Source organism: Mauremys mutica, chromosome 6, assembly GCF_020497125.1.
Source record: "Mauremys mutica isolate MM-2020 ecotype Southern chromosome 6, ASM2049712v1, whole genome shotgun sequence".
NCBI classification, from domain to species: domain Eukaryota; kingdom Metazoa; phylum Chordata; order Testudines; family Geoemydidae; genus Mauremys; species Mauremys mutica.
Genome location: NC_059077.1, coordinates 24264106 through 24286921, shown reverse-complemented (window position 1 = coordinate 24286921; position 22816 = coordinate 24264106). Strand labels below are relative to the sequence as shown.

At 40.3% G+C, this 22816-nt stretch overlaps 1 long non-coding RNA gene across 1 annotated transcript; it reads right to left on the bottom strand.

The window, feature by feature from the left end:
- Positions 1-13692: 13692 nt before the first annotated feature.
- LOC123372913 lies at positions 13693-19993 on the bottom strand. Its single transcript, XR_006580483.1, has 3 exons — positions 19872-19993; positions 18205-18291; positions 13693-16389 (listed from the first exon to the last, which is right to left on the bottom strand). It is a non-coding gene; the product is annotated as an uncharacterized LOC123372913 (long non-coding RNA).
- Between the last annotated feature and the right edge of the window lie 2823 nt (positions 19994-22816).

Here is a 22816-nt window from a genome sequence, read left to right as displayed (position 1 = left end):
GAAACCACTTATCTATCTTTTACGGTGCATGGACAGAAATTTCTTTGGACTGCTGGGTGCTGAAGAGGAATATGTTATCTAGTTCTCTTCCCTCCCCTTCCCCAACCCACATTCCCTGTCCTTTTTCAGGGACTTGTTCTATGAGGCTATATTAATACAGCCTCTACAGTTTTTTTTTAATGGGAGAACAATAGAGGAAGTTTCTTACCAACACAGGATAGGCTTCTATTCCCACAAGTTCCTGATTCCCAAAAAGAAAGGTGATCTTTGACCCATTCGCAACCTAAGACAGTTGAACAGATTTATCAAGACAATCCAGTTCAGGATGGTCACAATTGCATCTATTATCCCTCCTTTGGAGATGGGGGATTGGTATGCTGCCTTGATCTGCAGGACACATACTTGCATGTGGCAATTCCTGGCCACAGAAAGTAACTAATTCATAGTAGGCAATGTGCACCACCACTATGCTGTATTGCCTTTTGTCTTAACCTCTGCCCTCAGTGTGGTTACTAAATGTATTCTGGGAGTAGTTCATGTATGCCATTCAGGGATTTAAATATTTCCTTACCTAGACAATTGGCTGGTTCGGGGAAGATCAAAGTCCCACATCCAAAACATCCCCATCATCAGACATCTCTTTCCTCGTCTGTCTAAAATTAAATGTAGACAGATTGATATTACAAACAAAGAATAAATGTCATGTCATGCGGTGGATATAGACTACAACTGCCCTGGCTTATCTTCTGACAGACAGATTCCAGTCTATAGTCTCTCTGTCCAAAACCCACCAGTCTAATCTAAGGACAACTGTGCACTTGTGTCTGCAGCTGTTAAGGCACATGCTCTTGTGCACATATGTAACTTAGAATGCCAGATTTCATCTCAGGTGTCTTCAGGCCTGGTTCCACATGGTATATTGTCCAAACAGGCATTGTATGGCTGTGCTCATTTGTGGGCCTGCCCCAGTGCTTCAGTCTCTGAACTGGTGGATGGCCCCTCAAAATGTATGCAAGGAGGTTCCCTTCTTGCCATCACAATCAGTTATGACCCTGGTAACAGATGCCTCTACCACAGTTGGGGAACCCACCTGGGTCAACATCAGGCACTTTGGAAGCCCCAGGAGGTTTCATTCCATCTAAACATACTGGAGTTTTGAGCCATTCAAAGAGCTTGTGAGACATTCATTTCCACCATCAGGAACCAGATGGTTCAAACACTCACCACCACTACCACTGTTTTATCTGAACAAGCAGGAAGGTGCAAGGTTGAATCAGTTTTGGCAAATCTGTGGAATTTCTGCATAAAGGACAATGGCTTTCTAAAGAGGTTTCACCTCCAGGGGTGAAGAATTCTACTGCAGATTCTCTCAGCAGGACCTTTGTAGACCATCATAAGTGGGGTGTGTGTGTGTGTGTGTGTGCTCTCTCTCTCCCCCCACCAGATCTTTCATCAGTGGGGTTACCTTGTAATAGACCTCTTTGCCACCAACCTGACCAACAAATGCAGAGGAGGTCACAAACTGGATTCTTTGACAGATGCTTTCCTCCTCTGTTGATCAGGTCTTCTGATGTATGTCTTTCTGCCTGTCCCTCTAATTTTGAGGTAGTTGAGGAAGCTAAAAAGAGACAAAGCAAATTTAATTCTCAGAGCCCCAGCCTGGCTGAGGCAGTACTGGTACCCTAACCTATATCAACTGTAAGAGTGCAGTCAGCCTAAATCTCTACAAAACATCTGCCAGCAGATGGGTTCTCTATCTTTTTTTGCATCCCTTGGCACTAATTTTTGAAGTCTCATTCATATGTATCCTCCTGTCTCCAATCCAGTACCCTCTTGGTACCTGAATATAGTTTTGTCCTGTTCAAAAGGTTCCTCCTTCAAATCTTTAGCAGTAACTTCCTTATCACTATCAATTAAAACAGCATTTCTGGTAGCAGTTTAATTCTGTGTGAATGGTGTCCACTCTCCAGGCACTGTTAGCTGACCCATACTCCATGACATTTCAGAAAGACAGTTTCTTTCTGAGCCACACCCTAAGTTTATGCCTAAGATTGTGTCTGCATATCATCTCAATCAGACCATTCATTTTCTGGAGGTTTTTTTTCCAAAACCTCATTCTTAAAAAAGCTGAAAAGAAGCTTTGCACTTTGCTTTAAACTATTTCTTCCATCGACTGGTTATAGTAAACTAAAGCCTATAGCTGTTACATAAAATTAAACACTGACCAAACACATATTTAAACTCTTAAATATACACATTTTCTTTTCCCTTTGAATCATTGGTATCATTCCATTATTTCCCCTGGATGAAGATCATCATCAATAGACATATCAAAGTGAATAAGGGTTTGCCATTTGACCGTCTCCTGGACAAAAATGATGAATTTAAAACAGTACAAAAATAAGAAAAAGCAACAATGAATGACAAAGAGCTGCAGGACTATGGAACCAGAACTATAAGAAAAAAATCAGAGCAGGCTGAAGTGTGAACCTGCAGCCCTCATTCAAGCACAACTTCCACTGACTTCAGGGTAACTATGTACTCTGTGACCCCATAAAACTCTGGAAGACCGAAAACAAAAGCTTGTCAGAAAGCTGAAAGGAAAAATAATGTGACACAGCATTCCGATGTGTTTATGAAGAGACCACACACGTGCACACCTTCAGATGGGTCTGGCTCATTCCACTGCCAATAAAGCATGCAGTGGAAATTTCCACTGCAAGTTATAGCCCATTTCCAGCCTTTAACCCTACACATACTGAAGTTTCACAATTGTTTATGGTAGCTGAAATGTATAACCTTTACTTTAGTAAAGATAAGTATTGTAATCTGTTTTTTTATCTAATCTAATCTTTCTAGTTTAATCTAAAAAAATTACAGTTCTAATGAGAAGTCTTTAGCTTTAATAATGTGAGCTAAGTGGCTCCTTTTTACTGAAATTATAAATTTATATTTTAAATTAAAATTACCATAAGCAGTGCAGATAAAATTGGCAATTCCATCTGTATCAAACATGAATATTTCTGAAAGAGTTTATTAATACATGTGATTATAGTATTTATTTATTTATAAAACCATCTACATCTGTATGTTTACATGGCACTTTACAAACATCGGCCCAGTTCCACGGTTGGAAATATGTAGGGATGCAGCTCTGCTTGGGCACAAGGATCTGCCCGTGTGGGTCAGATTGTGGGATTGCAGCAATTGAGTCAAACCCAGTCCCTGCCCCCAAGAGCTTATGATCTAAACTAGATAGGACTAGACAAGTCATGGGAAAATGGTTCAGGTAGGGGAAGGTAAAGAGACCAAGGCAGGAGGGATTCCTGGGGAACGTGCCTTTTAAGGAGAAATTTGTAGGAAGAACAGAATAAAAACACTGTTCTAAAATATAATTGTCAAACCATAAACCCCTCCTTCACCACCTTCATCCAAACTCCTTTCTGCAAAGGACGCTAATGGGCCCAGATCCACTGCTGCAGTGGATCTGGGTCCACTAGTGTGGCCCCCAAGCCTGCATAACTGGCACTGGGAGGATCATGCGGTTTTGGCTGAGACTGCATTGTGGCTTCCACACTACCTACCCTCTGACTGGTGCCAGTGCAGGGGCTACACAGCTATGTGACAAGGGGATTTGGCTAAGGTGGCATTCCTATGCCCTGCTGATCCCTGGCTAGTGTGTTGTCCCCTGGGAACCACTGACACCAGGCATAATGAAGAACAGCATTCAGTTATGTCAGCACAGAGAAGGTTTAGGATCAGGAAAGTGAAAAGCCACCATCACGTCCCCTCTTCTAATCAGCTCTACATACTCCACTGCCATAGGCAAAATGTCTGTTGTTTTAATTTGTTCATCCACTCATTAACACGAGTAGGGGCTGTGTTTGGAAATCCCTGTTAATTGAGATGAAACTGAGTCCAATCTCGATCGTGCCTCCAAAATTTTCTCACTTCTCCCCTTTTTTATCACTGTGGACAACACTATCAGCCTCCCTGGCACTCAGGCCTGCAATCTGGAAGGTTGTACTCCTCCCTCTCTCTTGCCCAACACGTCCAGCCCATATCTGTTCTTCCTCCTCAGCATCCCCAAGATACCTTATTTTCTTTCCATTCTTACATCCAAATCTCTTGTTTAGCACCCCTTTAGGTCTTGCATTGACTGCTCCAACAGCCTCCTCTTTGGATTCCGAATACCATTGCCTCCCACCATCCATGCAAAATATAGCTCCAAAAGTCATCTTTCTTATCCATTGATTTGATCATGATGTTCCCTCTCCTGAATCCCTCCATTGGTTCCCCCATCTGTTATTGCATTACATTCAAGCTTTTTGACACCACCTTCAAAGCTTTTTGTAACTCTGCCATTCCTTCCAAAAAAATGTGGAAAAGCTGATCTGTGGCCTCAGGACAGGAGGGATACCAAGGCATGGCCAATATTCCAGCAGGCCTGTGGCACTTTTGTGCCTCATACCTTGCAATGGCAACCATACACATCCCTTCCCTCTAGGCAGATGATTCCTGCTTTAAGCAGGAGTAATATGAATAAAGAGATCATGCATGTAGCCATGCAATAGCCGGGTGGAATATGGGCACAAATCAATGCTACTGTTGTAGCGTTTGTTTGTGACCATTTTGATTAATTGCCAAATGGCAGAATACCAGCATTTGTCCCGCAGGTCTGCTGTAATCTAACCTTTTCTATGATTTGGCTTTGCATACTCAACACTCACAGGGATGGTTGGTACTGAATGGATATCTGAGACGGAGTGTGAAGTGGAAAGTTACAGGTATGCTTAGGAGTAAACCTTCCCAATTACAGGCAGAGGTCAGGCAAACTATGAGCAGTATCCTAACAGTTCTTTCAAACAAGAGCAAACAAAGCTTCAGTCTTTGTAAAATATTTAGAGCTATGTGAAACTCAGCAGTTTTGGTTGGCAGGGATTCCAGCTTTGTTCTGACTTCAGTTTGTGTGGGGTTCGCACCCCACTGAGTATTAAAACAAAACCTCAAAGGGAAACTCAGCCAAATTCCTACTCAAAATCATAACTTGGCCAAGGCTAACTCACACCTTGATCCAGGAGTGTTAAAAAGTTTGAAAATCTGAGCGATCCCTCCCAGTGAAGAGTAGTCCCAAATTTGGGTTTATAATGAAATATAAAACCAAGTATCAGAGGGGGAGCCGTGTTAGTCTGTATCCACAAAAACAATGAGGAGTCCAGTGGCACCTTAGAGACTAACAGATTTATTTGGGCATAAGCTTTCGTGGGTAAAAAACCCACTTCTTCAGATGCATGGAGTGAAAATTACAGATCTGTAATTCATGTAATTTCATGCATCTGAAAAAGTGTAGGGGGGTTACCCATGAAAGCTTATGCCCAATTAAATCTGTTAGTCACAAAACCAAGTGAACATTGTCTGGTTCAGATTTAATCATGAATGTTTCGAAAAACTCTAAAAATATTATTGTTCCCTCATTTGAAAATAGTGGACCAATATTTGTGGAACAGAGCCAGCAAGAGCTGCATGCTCAGCCTGATATCACCACTACAGAGCTGAGTCAGATCCTAAGGATAGTCAGTCGCTAATTTTCTCCCCGAGCAAGGGTGCAGAATTTGGCCCACTCATGGTCTCTGTGCTGAGGGTGTGTTCCTCTGGTCTCGCTAAAGAACAAAGCTCCAAAAGTGGTCAGAAGCTTTAACTAATCATAAAATTATTACATTTATAATTCATCCTAAGGAGATTCACTCATTAAGTACACACAATACCAGTGAATCACAGACACCTTTGGAAAGGGTGGAAGCAAGCATCCAGTGCAGAGCAGAGGGAAGGCAAGGGCTGAAATTTTACCCTGGCTGAAGAAGCACATCTGAGTGGATACTCTGTGAGCCCAAAGACAAATTCCAAACAAAACCTATTGAACTGTTTTGTTAGTTTTAGAAATGTAACAGATAGTTTAATTTTTTTTTGACAGCTCTAATTAAAAGCACTTCCTCATTTTTTTTCAAATAGAATTTTGCAGGCACTGGGGGACAAACACGTTGGAAAGAATGGGACTCTCGTTTCACACTTGCTTCTTTCCTGCGTGTCCTGTAAGACCCGTCTAAAACACATTGTTAGGAATGTCAGCTCAAGCTTAAGACACTCAGAAAAGCTGTATATTTCAAAATGTCATAGTCGTCATCATCGTAATGATACTCATATGGGGGCAATACACCAAATGGTCCCCAACCTGTTCCCTTTGACATTATTAGCAAAACTCACATTGGATTCAGTGGGAGCAAGATAAAGCCTTGAATCAGAAACGTAGGGCTGGAAGGGATCTTGAGAGGTAATCTAGTCCAGCACCCTGTGCTGTGAAAGGACCAAGTAGAATGTCAGGGATAGTATAGGTTGCTTGTCCAACCTGTTCTTAAAAACTCCCAGTGACAGGATTCCACATCCGCTGTTGGAAGTCTAGTCCAGAGTTTAATTACTCTTGTAGTTAGAATTTTTTTCCTAATATCTAACCAAAATCTGTGCTGCAGATTAAGCCCATGACTTCTTGTCGTACCTTCAGTGGACATGGAAAACAATTGATCACAGTCCTTCATGTATTTGAAGACTGTTATCAGGTCCCCCCTCAGTTTTCTTTTATCAAGACTAAACATGTCCAGTTTTTTTAACCTTTCCTCATAAATCAGGTTTTCTAAACCTTTTCTCATTTTTGTTGCTTTCCTCTGGATTCTCTCTAACTTATCATATTGCCCCTAAAGTGCGAGGCCCAGAATTGGCTCCAGCTGAGGGCTCACCAATGCCAAGTACAACATAACAATTACCTCCTGTGTCTTACATATGACACTCCTGCTAATATTCCCCAAATTGATATTTGCATTTTTTGCAGTGATCCACTATAATCCCCTGATCCTTTTCAGCAGTACTACCACCTAGACTGTTATTCCCCATTTTGTGGTTGTGCATTTGGTTTTTCCTTCCTAAGTGTAGAATTTTGTACTTGTCTTTATTGAATTTTATCTTGTTTATTTCAGACCAATTCTCTAATTTGTCAAGATTGTTTTGAATTCTAATCCTGTCCTCCAAAGTGCTAAGCAACAAATCCAACCTCACACTAAATGTAAAATAAATTTATACAGTTAATATCTGTTTGTCTGCCTTCTTATCTGTCCAAGTTTTTACACCATGGCATCTGATCACTTTACAAACAGACATATTAAATTCTAACTTGAAGTCTGCCACTAGACTTGAGTTTTCTCTTCTCTCCCTCTTTCCAATAGAAGGACAATTTTTCCAGGAAGTTGTTCTATCAGATGTTCATAGTTTGGGGACCTTTGCTATGACAGCGGAAGGAACTTCTACCACTGCTGTGTTACGTTGCTAAACTATTATTGAGGCTGCTTAAAGGAGCTGCTGTGCTGCATTTGCTAGAGTCCAGGGGACTGGACTCTACATTGCAATATAATGGAGAAATTGTTGAATATTAAGAAATCAATACAAATATCCCAAATGAGACTTAATCAGACAAATGTTCAATTCATATGCTACTATAGCCTCTATGTCTATGGGAAATTATAGCCCATTTTCCTATACTCTTTGAATAATAGCCTATATTGAATGCACAATAACCAGAATGCTCAAATCTCTCTTAGAGAGGATATGGGCAAATAGTAAACCAACTACACATCTTTTGGTTGCATCTAATGTTGGGGTTGTATTAAATCCTAAATCAGGGGTAGGCAACCTATGGCAGACGTGCCAAAGGCAGCACACAAGCTGATTTTCAGTGGCACTCACACTGCCTGGGTCCTGGCCACCGGTCCGGGGGGCTCTGCATTTTAATTTAATTTTAAATGAAGTTTCTTAAACATTTTAAAAACCTTATTTACTTTACATACAACAATAGTTTAGTTATATATTATAGACTTATAGAAAGAGACCTTCTAAAAAGGTTTAAATGTGTTACTGGCATGCGAAACCTTACATTAGAGTAATAAATGAAGACTCGGCACACCACTTCTGAAAGGTTGCCAACCCTTGTCCTAAATCATAGCAAATACATTTCAAGTATCGTTTAATACCAGTAAAAAGAATGCATATGTAGCTGGTGGAAACTCTGGGCACTAGATGTTTTGTGGACCAAGGGTTTGGTTGGATTCAAGCAAGAATTAGGCATTGATATGTATAGTGCAACTGTGAGAATATCCACCGTTACATTAGATAGGATTGAAATATATTAGAAGGCATACGAACCCTTGTGCTGCATGACAGAAGACATCCTCTAGCTCAAAGATCTCTGTAAAGATATCATTCCATAACTGTCCACCTTGTGTTTTCTTGCACTTTTCCTGAAACATCTGGTTCTTGGCACTGTGAGTCAAGATACTGGACTAGATGAATCTGTCTGATCCAGTATGGCAATTTTAGTGTCCCTATGTTCTAATCAAAAGCCTTTTAATTATGTTTTAGGAGACATTCCAATAGAACTCACTCGTTTTAAAGAATGATATATATTCTGAATACTAACAATAGCAAATAAAATGTATATCAATTGGAGTCAGAGACAATCTTTTTTTAATTGTCTCAGTTGAAATGGAATATATGATGAAATTGTTATTGTACTCTGACGTTTTGTCTCAAGCCTTCTTAGAAGTGGTCCAGCAGCTTGTTTGGTCCCATGATTTGCAGGATAATCCTTGCCTCTGAGCATGATATAAATCTCAGTGAAGCCAATGGAAAGACATAATCAGCTTTGAACTAGGCCCTGTGAAGAGAAATTGTACAATAAGATATTTTCAATGCAATATTTTATTCATAAACAAATGGAAACAATTGTTAAGTGTTTCAGTGAAGTCCAGCAATTTTATGCTCTTTATAAAAACTGCATGTTTTCAAAAGAATCCCCAATTAGACTGTCATTGACCAGTTACAGAATTCAGTCAGTTCCACACCACTACATAAATCCTCCTTGCTCACTATTTACATTGCCACCCAACCTTAACTTTGTCCTTAACATTTGAAAAAATACATGCAGAAGGAGATTACTGGAAATTGATCTCTTGAATAGAAAATGGAATTTTATCATCTTCTAGCAATTTGTTATTTTGACTTTTGTGTGTACTTGCAAGATTAACACTGGGTGGGCAGTATAAATCAGGTCAGGTGACACTGAGCAGTGAAGGCTTACAGGGATCCCTTAGCCATTCATTTCTAGACAGTCTAAGGTTTTTTGAAAGGTGTAGGATTTTTGTAAAGAAATAGACTGCACTGAAACACATTTTCATTCTTAATTCTTTTTTTAGCAAAATATGTGATGTAGGAATTTTCCTGCTTTTTAATGAAAATTAAAAAATGGGCTGGCATATAAGGTTCATGGCAGCCCTGCTCCCACACATCTTATGTGTCCCAACAAAGCAAGACGTCTCTCCTGCAGCAGGACTAAAAAACACTTCTCCTCAGCAAGGCCATGAAAGCAAAACAAATGTGGTGTTTCTAGGCCAAGCCATTTTTCAGATATGAGGAGCCAAAACAAGTTAAAAATATTTTTTAAAAGGTCTGTTTACAAAACATTATAATTTAAAAGCTCTTTTTCTGATTTTTACATTGCTTCCCAGAAAAGCTCTATTCTAGAATAAAATCAAATGTGCAAAATTTCAGGAAGTTGAGGAGGAGTATCCCACTTCCAGCTGGTGGGATACTCTTCTATGCATTCTTCAAATTCTTGGTTGGAAAGGATGTGGTAGTAGAACTAAAGAATGATCTGAGTATCTGTGGGTATGTCTCTGCAGCAAAGAAAAATCTGCAACTGGCCCATGCCAGTCGACTCAGGCTCGTGGGGTAGGAGGGTCCAACAGCTAGGGCTTCAGACTCAGCCTGGATGTCTATACAGCAATTAAACAGCCTCACAGCCCAAGCCCTGCGGGCCCGAGTCAGTTGGCACAGGCCAATCATGGATGTCTAGTTGCTGTGTACGCATACGGGGCCCTCCACTCTGTGGATCAGTACTTGAATATCACACTGACATTGGAGTGACTGACCTGGAGAAGTACCCCACATGCTGTCTGTCAAGAACTACTTAATCTAGGGCTCCATTGTCCGCTATGTCCAGCTGCAGGCAGATGAGGTTGATAGCCAGCTGCTCCAGGATGCTACCCACAAGGAGGCCATGAAGCAGAAGCAGTGATATTCTTATTTCAGGATTTACTCTTGCCAACCTTTCAGCTATCCCCTACCCTGTTTCATTTCATCTGCTCCCTCTGCTGTAGCTCCTAAAGACTCAACCCTGTTCCACAACCTTTTCTCTCCCACTCTGTGATCTCCTTAGACATGTTGAAGCCACAAGACTTTGACTTTACATTTGTCATTGTCTTCTCCTGGTCTCATTTCCCACAATTTGATAGCTGTCTCAGTATTGTTGGGCTCCTCTTCAATCCTTGCTGCTATCTCCAGCCTCCTCATCTTCCTGCTCCTTCACCCCCTCTGAAATCCACTGTATCTGGCTCTTCTCCCATCTATCCCCCACAGGTGGCTCTATCTACCATCCCAAAGTCTCTTTTCTTCTGTTTCCCTGACTTTGATCACTGCCTCATTTTCCACCTTATCTTGGGTGACTTTGGTTTGTTTTCAGATGAGAGAGAGAAACCGACAGTGAAATCAGATTTTTTTTTTCTGATTTGGCTGGGAAAGACAGAAATTTACTCCCAGGCTGAACTCAAATGTGCTGTATTTCAGTTTGGATGGGACTTTTACCCTCATGCAAAAATAAACAATCAAAAGTAGCACTGTTGTTCTAAATGGCAGAGACAGAGGGGATAAATGACGCACAACTACTATTGGATCTATTGGTGCATGGGTATTCTTGGACGTCAGAGCACAAAGGACAAATTGTACAGAATGAAAATTATGAACCAATCACTTACTGTTTGACAGCCATCCTGCAGTCTTATGCAGTCATAAGGTGGAGACACTATGTCTGTGACGTAAATGTACTGTTTCAGTTGTATTAGGGACATTCTTGCAATGGGAAAAACTATTTAATGAATGAAAGGTCAAAATGCTTATCTTTGAAAGGTCAAAGAAATTCTTATCTAGATGTCTTTTATTCATTCTATAGAAAGAGACAATCCAGCAGCAACATGATCTAAACAGTTAACTTTAACACAGATGAAAAAGGTTTTGTGACATATACCAGTGTCCTTGTTAATTGAGTTTCTTTTGGGGTTATGAATGGCACCTTATGTCTAGAAAAATCTTTGAGCAATGTAGCATCTTAATAAAATGTACTTCAACCCCTTCAAAGCAAACCTCAGGGGATGAACCACAACAAAGAAAGAGTTGTACAAAATCCCCCTAAACTGAAAATGAAGAATTTTTCACAGCCCAAATATTCATTTTAATACAATGCTTGATAGGAATAACACATTTGAAACTATACACATGCATGAATGCAAATTATATCTTCATTATAGGTTGAGAGTGGGTGGAACAATGATTATAGGTGGGTGGGTTTATCATGATGACTCTGTGAACAATAGCTTGATTGAAAAACTTGACTCTACGTTCATCCAATCAGGGAACAGAAATAATAGCATGAGCTCTGTGTCCAATGAGAATTCACAAACACAGCTTGAATTTGGGGTTTTGAATATCCAATACAACAAACAGCTCAGGATCAAATGGAGCATCTTGGTCCATACTGTGCCATCAACTGTTAGGCAGAACTCACCATTGATTTCAAATAGGAGTTTTAATCTAAAAACGTATGGCACAATATGGATTAATGAGAACCAGTTGCCACAAAAGAGTACATGAGTAATTTATTTTGAACCTCTTAGAGAAACAAGGTGGAGGTAAAAATACAACGAACCCATTCTGAATCCCCTAGCAAACTTCAGAAGATGTGAAAGGTCAAATACACAGGCTGCCTAGTGTGTCTATAATAGTAAATACAGTGTTACATCATCTATAACTTTTTTCTTTAGTAATAGGTATATTTTAAAAAGTAAGAAATAGTTTTCCAAGGTGAACTAAGCAGTATATTTGTTTTCTTTTAGTTTTGCAGCTGCAAGAGAAAGTTTTGTTCATTTTCCATCAATTCTAGGAGACAGGGATGATGGCTTCACAGAAGGCCCTATAAAGGGAGGAAGTGTAGTCAAGTCATAGAGCACTAGATTGATAGTCATGAGATGGAAATTGTATTCTTGGCTCTGCTATTGACTTACTCTGTGATACTGGGCAAGTCATTTAGTCCATTTTTAAAAACTTGGGATCCTACAATTAGAGTCTTAAATTTATATTAACTTCAGTGGGAGGTACAGGTGCACAGCACCTCTTAATATCAGACAACTAGATATAGGTTCTACCTTGAAGTTAAAGATTCTACCTTTAGACCACCATTTTCAAATGTATGTGCTTAAACTTCTCTGTGCTTCCATTTCTTCATATGTAAATGGAGCATAATAATTCTTGCTTACCTGTGTAAAGTACTTTGAGACCTACATGTTAAAAACACAGACTGAGTGCTAATTAAAAAAATTAGAATAAAAAATTAAAAACAGAAGACCTTTAGAAAGTGAACAAATAAAAACGTGATCTTTAAAAATCTAAGTAGAAAATAAATGCACAATAGATTTATGTAAATAAAATGTGCAAAAATATATATGGATATTTATTACTACCTTTAAAATTCTTGCATAGTTATTACAAATTTTGGGTTCTATCTTGCTATCAGTTGTTATGCAGAAATCCCATTAGCTTTTGTGGGAGTTCCACATGGGTCATGCTGGCAAGACATGGCCCTAAGAAAATAAAGCAACTTTTCCACAGCTGCAAAGTTGCTTGTGTATTATAACACATCATGTGCCAGATCATCAGCTAGTGTAAATTGACTCCAATGGAGCAACACTGAAGCTGAAGATCCCGCAATGCCTTTGAGAAATGCTCTTTTGAAAACATAGACAGATAAATGAACACTGCATACCATTTCAGTCTTCCCTGCACCTTGCAGTAGAAAGTAAGTGGAACCTATAGGAAAACTTCTTGGTTTGAAAACTTATAACTGAAATATCATGGATTTCAAGAGATGCAGCCTGGTATAGCCTTCAGTGATTCAACACACGCATTTTCTCATGACAATGATTCTTCTTCATATACTGAAGTTTTCAGTTAATGAAAACTGTTAGGTTTCATTACTTTCTCTTACTGTCACTAATGTTATCTTTCTGTAACAGTAAACAAATTACAGGTGAGGAACAAGTCTCTTTTGCAGTTTTATTTCAAGCTGTATGGAGATTACATGGCCAAATTTAGAGGTGAATCTAAGGAAGTTTAAAGAGGTGTAATTTATGAACTGATTAGGCAAGCAGTATGTGTAAGTTACATCAATTTAGCTTTTCATGAGAACATCAGCTCCTGAGTCCAGTGACTGGTTGTGATGTTAATTGTTCATATATATTATATATTTGATGATAATTAGGTGCTGAACTCTGAAACTACTTACTCATGCCAGTAGTCCTTCCTGCAATCCTAATGCTGGAACTATTCATGTAAGGGTTTGCTGGATCAGATCCCTATATCAGGATAAAATATTAATACAGTGTGAATGAAGAATCAAATACTTCTTTAGTCTTAAATGAGATTATAGTTTTTATTAGTGCATTAACACTGATAGTTATTTATAACATATCACACTAAGTTGTGGCATCACACTGTATATGTAAAATGTTCTCATCACATTCACATTTGGTCACATGACAGCTGTTCAGATTATTCTGCACACGTCTGGAAAAAACTTTAAAACATTGATATGGAGCCAAAATATGCAGGGAGACAAGCAAATTGCCAACTGTAGCTTTTTTTGCCAGCATTTCCTTAGTCAAGCAAATCAAGCAGCACTATATCAGCACTAGAATCAGACAGTTTGAGATTCTGCTGCCATTTTAAAACTTTCCCTAAGCAATGACACTGTAGTGGAAAATCCCCAGCTCAGAGGTGGTGATAGAGGAAAAGTAATCATTTACCTGTCACCCTGTATACTTGTAACCAGAATAAGCTTTCCAAGTCCACAAGGCTTCCATTAGAGAATTCACATGTGAAAAGGCTCAGAAAAGTACAAAGTCACACAAGAGGCTTAAAAATGAGAATAAATTTTTTATCAAGCCCTGTAGCTCCAAATGACTGCCCTCACATCACTTTGCCACATCAACAGCCCTTGTTAGCACCAACACCCATTTCCCTATGTGGAGCAGAAAGGTTGGATCACCATATGATTCACCCTCTTTCTGCCCTCTGCATAAATGGTATTTGGCCCTCCGTGGCAGTCTGGACACACAGGGAAAGGGCTTTGGCCAGGCAGCATGGGGTGAGGTCAGGGGATAGCTAGCTGCTCCATGTGGCATAGTCCTGTGGCTATGTGGCATAAAGACCATGTTAAAAGAGTTGCATGGTGTATAGAACAGCATTAAGTTCCTTGCTGCACTCTGTGACCCTTCCCATACCAAGGGTCACAGAGCACAGCTGTGGTCTGGAAGCTAAGAGCAGCATGGCCCTGGCTCTAGCTATGTTACCAGTGCTTGGGTTGTTTTAGAGGAGTACAGTGGGAGAGTCTCTGCATGCATCTGGCCAGATACTGCAGAGCATATGTGAGGGTTTCCAGTGGATCCCATCTCAAAGCTTTTTTCAGGCTGCCCACTGCCCCTGCCCTACCGCGTCTAGTCCTGCTGTGAAAGTGGTAGTATGTCTTCCAAACAATGACTGTCTTAGAGCTGCATAATTTATTGATTAGTTTCCTCTCTTCCAACATGTTCACATAGGAGGGGGAGATAGAGCCCTTATATCCAGGAATGAAGCCACAGATTTCGTTCCTGGGTATAAAGTTCCAAATGGTACATAACATAAAAGCTCACCTGCTTAACAGCATAGATCATTGTGAACTCATCACTCTGGTGGTCTGGTCTTTACACTGGCTCCCCAGTCAATATAGAGTTCAGTTCAGTGTTTCTATCGTGATATTCAAAACCTTCCACAGGCTTGGCCCTAACTACCTGAGTGGTTGCTATTCCTGCCATGAGCATGACATCCCGCAACAGCTATGTTTCACGGGAACCATGAAAATGTCAACCAATAGGGGAAGGCTTATGAGTGGAGGAGAATTTTCACAGGATCTGGATCTAGACTATGAAAGAAGAAATAGGAATGAACATAGGACTCTAAATGCAAAAGCACCTTTCTTGGACTTAAATCCTGTGAGGAAGAACTATTTTCACTGCAAAATTAACTTGAGTCCCATCCACACACAAAAACCATTGATGTTTTAACTAAAGTTGACGGGCCCATCCAGGGTGAATGGCTAAGCTCAATTTAGCACAACTCATCAGCTGCTCACATGACTACTCTGTATGATACACACAAGTGAGTGACAGTGTGGACACAGCAGTTTGAATCTCACTCAAGCTAGGCTACTGGAGAGAAGTAACTTGAGTGTAGATAACCTGAGTTAACTCTGCAGTAAACACATACCCATGAAGTCTACAAATACACATACTACACCTACTTTTGCAAGTATCAACAAACAAATATGCCTATATATGAATGAAATCATTTCTGCTCCAGGCCAGGAAGGAGAAAAGAGAGAGAAATGTATGTTGTTTGGTGGGTACTCACATTGAGGGACATATAAGACCTAGTTAGAGAGAGAGAGAGAGAACACAATTTTGTTCTTTTGGTTAATATGGTAGACGCAGTGCAACACTTTTTCAAAACATGGTCCCTAATCACATCTGCACAAATATGCATGCACAGTTGCTATATTTGTGCTTACAAATTCTGTTATTAGGCAAAGAAATACAGCAAATAACCTAGCTGTAACTATGCATGCTTAAGGCCAGCTGAAAATCTGGCCCATTAAGCATGATATTGAGCAGCTGTTTTGGAGTTAAATGTTCTCCAGTATATATTATCCCATTGCCAGTGCACCATGGAAAAGAGGAACAGATGATCCATGTCAGTAGGTCTGACTGGTTATTAAAGTGATGATTAGTAATTTGCAAGTGATTTATGACATGACAGTTCCTTCAAAGCTTCACATTTCAATCAGTTCAATCACATTAATGGGCATGACTGTTTAATTAACATGCTAAAGATAGGGCATGAATAGTTTAGCTCATCAAAGGCTTCACACCCTTTGCTTGTCACTGTGGTATGTGCTGTGCAGCTGTGTGCCAGAGTCTGTGAGAGTCCAATGTTCAGGTTTAGCTGTTGTCCAAAACCACTACATTTCTCCATTCCAAGCAACAATTCCACCGTCTGTTTTGGTTTTGTGAAATGTAACCAATGCTTTGCCCTCATCTGATGTAGTAATGTCAGCTCACAGGTTCATATCACTCTTTAGGGACTCAAGGTCTACAATTAAAAGGCCAGCTGTAATCATCAATCACAATTCAAACAACATTAGCACAGGTGACTGAACTTCTCTTCCAACTTGACAGTAGGCTGTGGATGATTGGACCTTGGATACAGTTTACATGCTCCCAGGTATTTGTTCAGGAATCCCTTTCTTGAAACAACAGTCTTCAGAAGATTAACAGTGTATAACAATAAGACCTATGTTTCTATTAGTCATGTCATAATTAAAACCTTTAATATCTTGTATATTACTGACAAATAACCACTTTGCTTGCTTGGTGTGGTTAGGGGAAACCTTTCTAGGCAGGTTGAAGAGCATTAGAACTATTGTGCCAGAGAGGCTTAGGCAGAGAAAAAACAGAATTATTACAAAAACAATAGGCATTATGGGCTCCATCCTGCAAGGCACTGAGCACTCCTGTGGCGTGCTGAGTGCCCTTAACTCCCATTGACTTATGTGAGAGTTGAGAGTCATCAGCATCTCCAAGAAGTGTTCAACACCTTACAGGATAGGCTCTAAGTCAAGAGATCATAATCACAAGGAACTGCAGGTGCTCAGTATCTCAAGCATATGAGGCTTTAGGTGCATCAGATTGCATACCCAAAAACTGAGGTACCCAAAATCGCTTTTGAAAATTTGGCCTTTGATGGTAATTCTTCCAAAGTTTGTCCATCAAGTGTGATAGCTCAGTTCTTATTGCAAATCCATCTTGAAAAAGAAGAAGCTATGGAGGGTGTGGGCTCTGGAGTGAGGCTGAGGATGAGGGGTTTGGGATGCAAGAGGGGGCCCAGGGCTGGGACAGGGGGTTGGGGTGCAGGCTCTGGGAGGGAGTTTGGGCATGGGAGGGGTCTCAGGATTGGGGTAGGGACTTGGGGGTGGGGGGTGGGCTCAGGGCTGGCGGTTATGGTGGGGGTGTGGGGTCTGGGAGGGAGTCAGGGTGCAGGAGGGGGTTCCGGCTGGGCGGCACTTACCTCAGGCAGCTCCTGCTTGGTAGCACAGTGGGGCTAAAGCAGGCTTCTTGCCTGCCATGGCTTCATGCAGCTCCTGGAAGCAGCTAGCATGTCCCTTTTGCCCCTAGGCAGAGGCATGGCCAGGTGGCTCTGCACGATGCCTGCACCTGCAGACACTGCTCCCACAGTTCCCATTGGCTGCAGTTACTGGCCAGTGGGAGCTGTGGAGCTGGTGTTTGAGGTGGGGGCTTCCTTGGCTGCCCCGTGCTTGGGGGCTACAGGGACGTTCTGGCCACTTCCGATAGCTGCGTGGAGCCAGGGCAGGCAAGGAGTCTGCCTTAGCTCCACTGCACTGCTGACTGGACTTTTTAACGACCTGGTCAATGGTGCCGCCAGGGTCCCTTTTCGACTGGGCATTCCAGTAAAAAACCATACGCCTGGCAACCCTATCATAGCTATCCAGTAACTATGGGCTTGATGCAGAAATTACTGGGTAAGGTTCTAAGGACTGTGTTATGCAGCAGGTCACATTAAATGATCATACTGATCCCATTTGTGAAGCTATGAAACACTTTCTTACCTTTCCCAAGATGGCTGCTGGAACACTGTGCCCCTGACACAAGTCCCAGAATGAAAAGCTGTCTTTTAAATTATAAATTTCTACACAAAATATATGTTGAATTATGCTTGTGCCTGTGTCACAAATACCCTCTCTTCTTGATCTCTCCTTTGTACTCCACTACACTCATCTCTATTCTGCAGGAAACACTATATTGGGAACACTATATGTACCTGCAAATACAGTTATCAGCTGACCTCTCCACTTAAATTATGGCCTTGTCGGTTTGTGAAAACACTTACCGGTACTTTGTATTCTCAGCTTTTGAGGGAGGCAATCACTGTAGACAGATGGAAACTTCAGTAGATGGAACAAAGTATCATGGCAGCCTAGGGAACAAATAAACGAGAAAGCCCCACTTAGTGCTTGATCCTAGCATTGAGCACCTTGAAAGGTGCTGAGCATTCTGAACTCCTATTTAAATCATATGGGAGTTGAGGGTGCTGAGCACCACAAAGAAAGCATTCAGCATCTTGCAGCATCAGACCCTGTGCATAAAAGTCATTGGGGAACTGGAAACTAAGATCTTCTCAGATGACTCTTGTTTTTCAACCTGTGTGCAGGGCACCGAGATAGTACAGTGTAAGGCACTAAAAATGCATAAAATCATTAGGTGAGGTTAAATTACATACAGTTATCCCAGTTGCTCACATTTTAATAAAAATTGGATTTATTACAAGATACAATGCAAATACAGGAATAGACCACACAACAGGTTAAAAAAAACCAAGAAAATAATAGTTTACCCAGGTAAACATGGGAACTCAGGTTTTCTGAAATGAGTTCCTAAATTTAGGCCCCTAAACAGGTGATCTGGATTTTCAAGTGTGTTGAGCATTCACAACTCTCATAGATTAACTATAGGCATCCACAGTTTGAAAGTCTTGGCCAGTATACTTAAGTCATTCCCCTTCTCTACATTCAGACTCAGTCTTCCTCGAGCCTTTCTTAAAAGAGCCCATACACAATTTCTGTTTACTGTCGGTTTCTCTCATTTTACAGTTCACATAGAGATCAACCCCTCAGCTTCGGCTTGCTGACTGACATCATAAACTCAGATTTTCCAATAATAGCTAAATTATCTTTTGATGTTTGAGATACCGAATTGACTTCAACAATAAGCTCCCAGAGGCTAATACCTCAGTCAGAAATCCTGGCCTCTACACTCAGGAACACAAGCAATCAGGTAACCAGTTTTACTAGCATATGGCTCCTTTGATCTGCTCTGCTGTTTGCCTAGTCAGTTACAGGAGTTCCTGCAAACCTTTGATATGGACCTACACTAGGACATCTGACACCATTACTCACAGCCTATCTGCCCTGGTAGTTCGGCTAACAGCTTTCCCAAATATGATCAGCTTGTTACTCAAATAAATTCCTGGCCTCACATAAAAAAAATCCATATGTACCATAGTTATTCTGCCTTGTACATGACTGCCTTTATAATAAAAAATACATTAAAATAAAAAAAGAAATGATGATTATTAATTGTGGTCTCCTGATTGCTGTGAAAAACTCTACCATCTTTCAAGCTGCACAGATTCATCTTAATCTGGCAGGTACAAATCTTATGCTTCTGAAACATTATGGATTGTCAGATTTTCCTCCACAGATAATATTCTTTTCAGTGCAATGTATGGATCTTTTCCCTTTATATGGGCTCATATCCCTTGAGAATTTTTAGGAAACCAATGTCATTTCAAGCTTTCTGTATTTTTTCCAGATTAGTATCTTCATGATCAACTTCTGGATGAAAATGCCTTATGCCATTCCACCGTGAGTAGCATGTGTCAGATAGCAGGGCCTGCAGCAGAGGTAGTCTCTGGGCAAGTGCACTAACAAGTGCAACTGGCTTCAGTAGGCTGCTGGGTTGGTTACGCCATCTAATTGGTTAGAAGAGTCAACAGACCAGCTATTACGCCCAGAAGCAGGTCAATGACTGTCCAGATCATTTGTTCATGGTTGTGACAGGCGTTTTTGTTCTCAGTTCTGCTCCTGACTTGTTTTGTGCCAGGTAACCTGGTCCTGACCCTTGACTCCGATTCCTGACTGTGGCTTGGCATCTTATTCTAATCCAGGGCTCTGATTCCTGACTATTGACATGTGCTGTAACTACAGTGCTGATTGCCTACGTCCAAGTTACAGACAGCATTGATGTGCTACAAAGGGATTCTTGTCTAGTCATCCTGATCAGGGAAGATGGATACTCAAGGCTGGAGTATCTCAGGTGGCTGGATGAAATGGGAGATCAATTAGAGAGTATTCAGTGACTCATTAAATAGCAGTTTTTGTTTGTAAGCTCTTTGGGGTAGAGAGCAGGTCTGGCTGGTTTGGGCTTTTTATAGCATTTAGGATAGTGGGTCTCTGATTTTGATTGAAACCTCTGAGTGTAAGTAAGTCAATAATAATAATAATAGTCCCTGTCCATGATGAATACATAGTAATATTCTGCTGGGCCCTGATTTTTAGTCACAAAAGAAATGTACACCCAGATTATTTCAATGTCTGAAGCAGCATAAATGATCTGTTGCTTCTAGTATGTATGTGCCTCTAATGGTGTATAAGCAGATCAACAGTAATAATGTATTACTTTTCCCTTGAAACTTTCATATGTGATCTCAAAGCACTTTGTAAGTGGGGCTGTTACTACGGATGAGAAAAGTGAGACACTAATTAGTTAGGTACCCAAGCTAAAGCATGGGGTCAGGGGCAGAGTCAGAAGCAGAATTCAGGGTGCCAGTCCCCATTTCTCACCACTAGATAATAAAGTAGTTCAGCCTCCATGTATAAAGATGACTCTTCAGTAACATGAGCATACAGATCAGGTACCCAAAATTATGCAACCTGCTGCTTCCTGAAACAGTGAATCATCCTGAACAAAATGAGACTTACAAGAAACAGAAAAAAGTGAGTTTGGCAGCAATTTCCATGTTGCCATTTAGTCATTTATATTTGAAGAATGAGCAGTTAGCAGGAGAACATTTATGATATACGAAAAATTGAAGACTTCTGCTTGGCACTTTCTGATTACTATGACATTTGAACTGAAGTCAAAGGAACTACTATGGTGAGTGAGGATTACTATGTACACAATAGTTGCAAAATTGGGTTCTATTTCAGGAGAGCACTGAGGTATCCTAAATAAGTTTATAAATGAGAAAGACCAAGCAAGAGAGCATTTTAGGACTTACACTTATATAAGACTTGTGCATAATATCCACTCCCTGCTGCAGGGAGGGGGAAAGAGAGAAGACTATAATCTTAAATACATGCTATAATTTGGGGAAGTGCTCAGATACATGGGTGCTGTATGAGAACTTAAATAGATTAGTTGATACATAAACTAGATTAGATAGTTGGATCAAACAAATAGATTAAATAGAGTGAAGTTAGTCACATTAAGTTAAAACTCTTGTGAGAGAAGCAGGCCAACTGTGTACAAAACCTAATTTCTCATATTTTGAATGTGATGAACAAAAGAATTGCCACTAGATAAACAGATGCACTTCTGCAGTTTTTTTATAGCTGGGTTTTTTAAATGGCTTCATAAAATAGGTACCTAAATACATAGCTTTCCGCCCCGTAACTGCTGAGCAACTGCTGTTGAAATCAATTTAAAATCTTTTCCCTGACTTCAGTGGGAACTGGATCAGGGCCTAAATGCTCACAAGTCACCAAATTAAGCTGAGGGGGAGACAATAGCACTGAGAAACAAAGGCAAGCTATATCCAGGAGATTTTTAATAAATGTATTTTAATAAATGTATCCATGCAGTTAGATCAGCTTTCCTATAATAAATACTTTATAGATGTTTGATTATTTGCTACTTGGCACTTTCAAAGCACTTTATAAATATTTAATTTAATTTAATTAATTCCTAAACACCTCTGTAGGCCAGATAACTAAACACTATTATCCCCATTTTATAGATGGGAACACTGATGATTCATTCAAACTCGTTCCTAGTTCTGTGCTTAGACTCTTTCTATAAAATAAGCATTCACTGAGGGCCAGATCTCTCAATGCTTACCCAGGTTATGCTCCTGTTGAATGAAATGAGAGATTTGCCTAAGGAAGGGCTCTGTAAGGATGGTGAGATTTGGTCATGAAGGAATTGCACATTGAGGGCTACTGATCTGGAAGGGAGACATCCATTACATGACAAAGTTGGATAGTCTTTGTGTGAGTTCTTTCTCATGACCACAGTAACTTCTTTCCATATTCCTTAAAATGAGATACAGGCAGTGTTACCATAGATTCAATATTAAGGCCTTATCAGGAAGAATAAATCTCATGAACCTGTGCTCACAATATTGAATTACCAATAAATATATACGTCGATTGACCCCACAGTACATCAAATGACTGTGAAAGCACAATGACCTAACATTAGTAGATACAGTTAGTTAAGCAAACACTAGTTAATAAATACCTAATCTTAAAACATTCATGTGAAAAACTTTTCTTGTTCATTCGCCCCAGTAAAGGCTGGGGGTTTTCCAAGGTGCCTACTTGAGTTAAGTGCTCTCCTCTCAGTGAATTTCAATGGGATTTCAGTGGCTACTGAGATCCCTTAGGCCCCTTTGAAATTCCCAGCCTTAAAGAAATAGGGGTTTTGGGTGGCTCTCTAACAGCAGGAGAAGTCCCAATGACTTAAAACTCTGTGTGAACTCTTCCAGCAGAGTAAATCAACAGGCAGAATCCACAATACTCCATAAAACCAGAGAAATCTTCCCTGACCTAAAAAGGCTAAAAGAGATTACAAAATACATGAAGAACCACACAAAAAGCTGTTGCTTTACTCATCAAAAGCTCTTTAACCTTGGGCTAAAATAAATAACTTTTATAGAACAA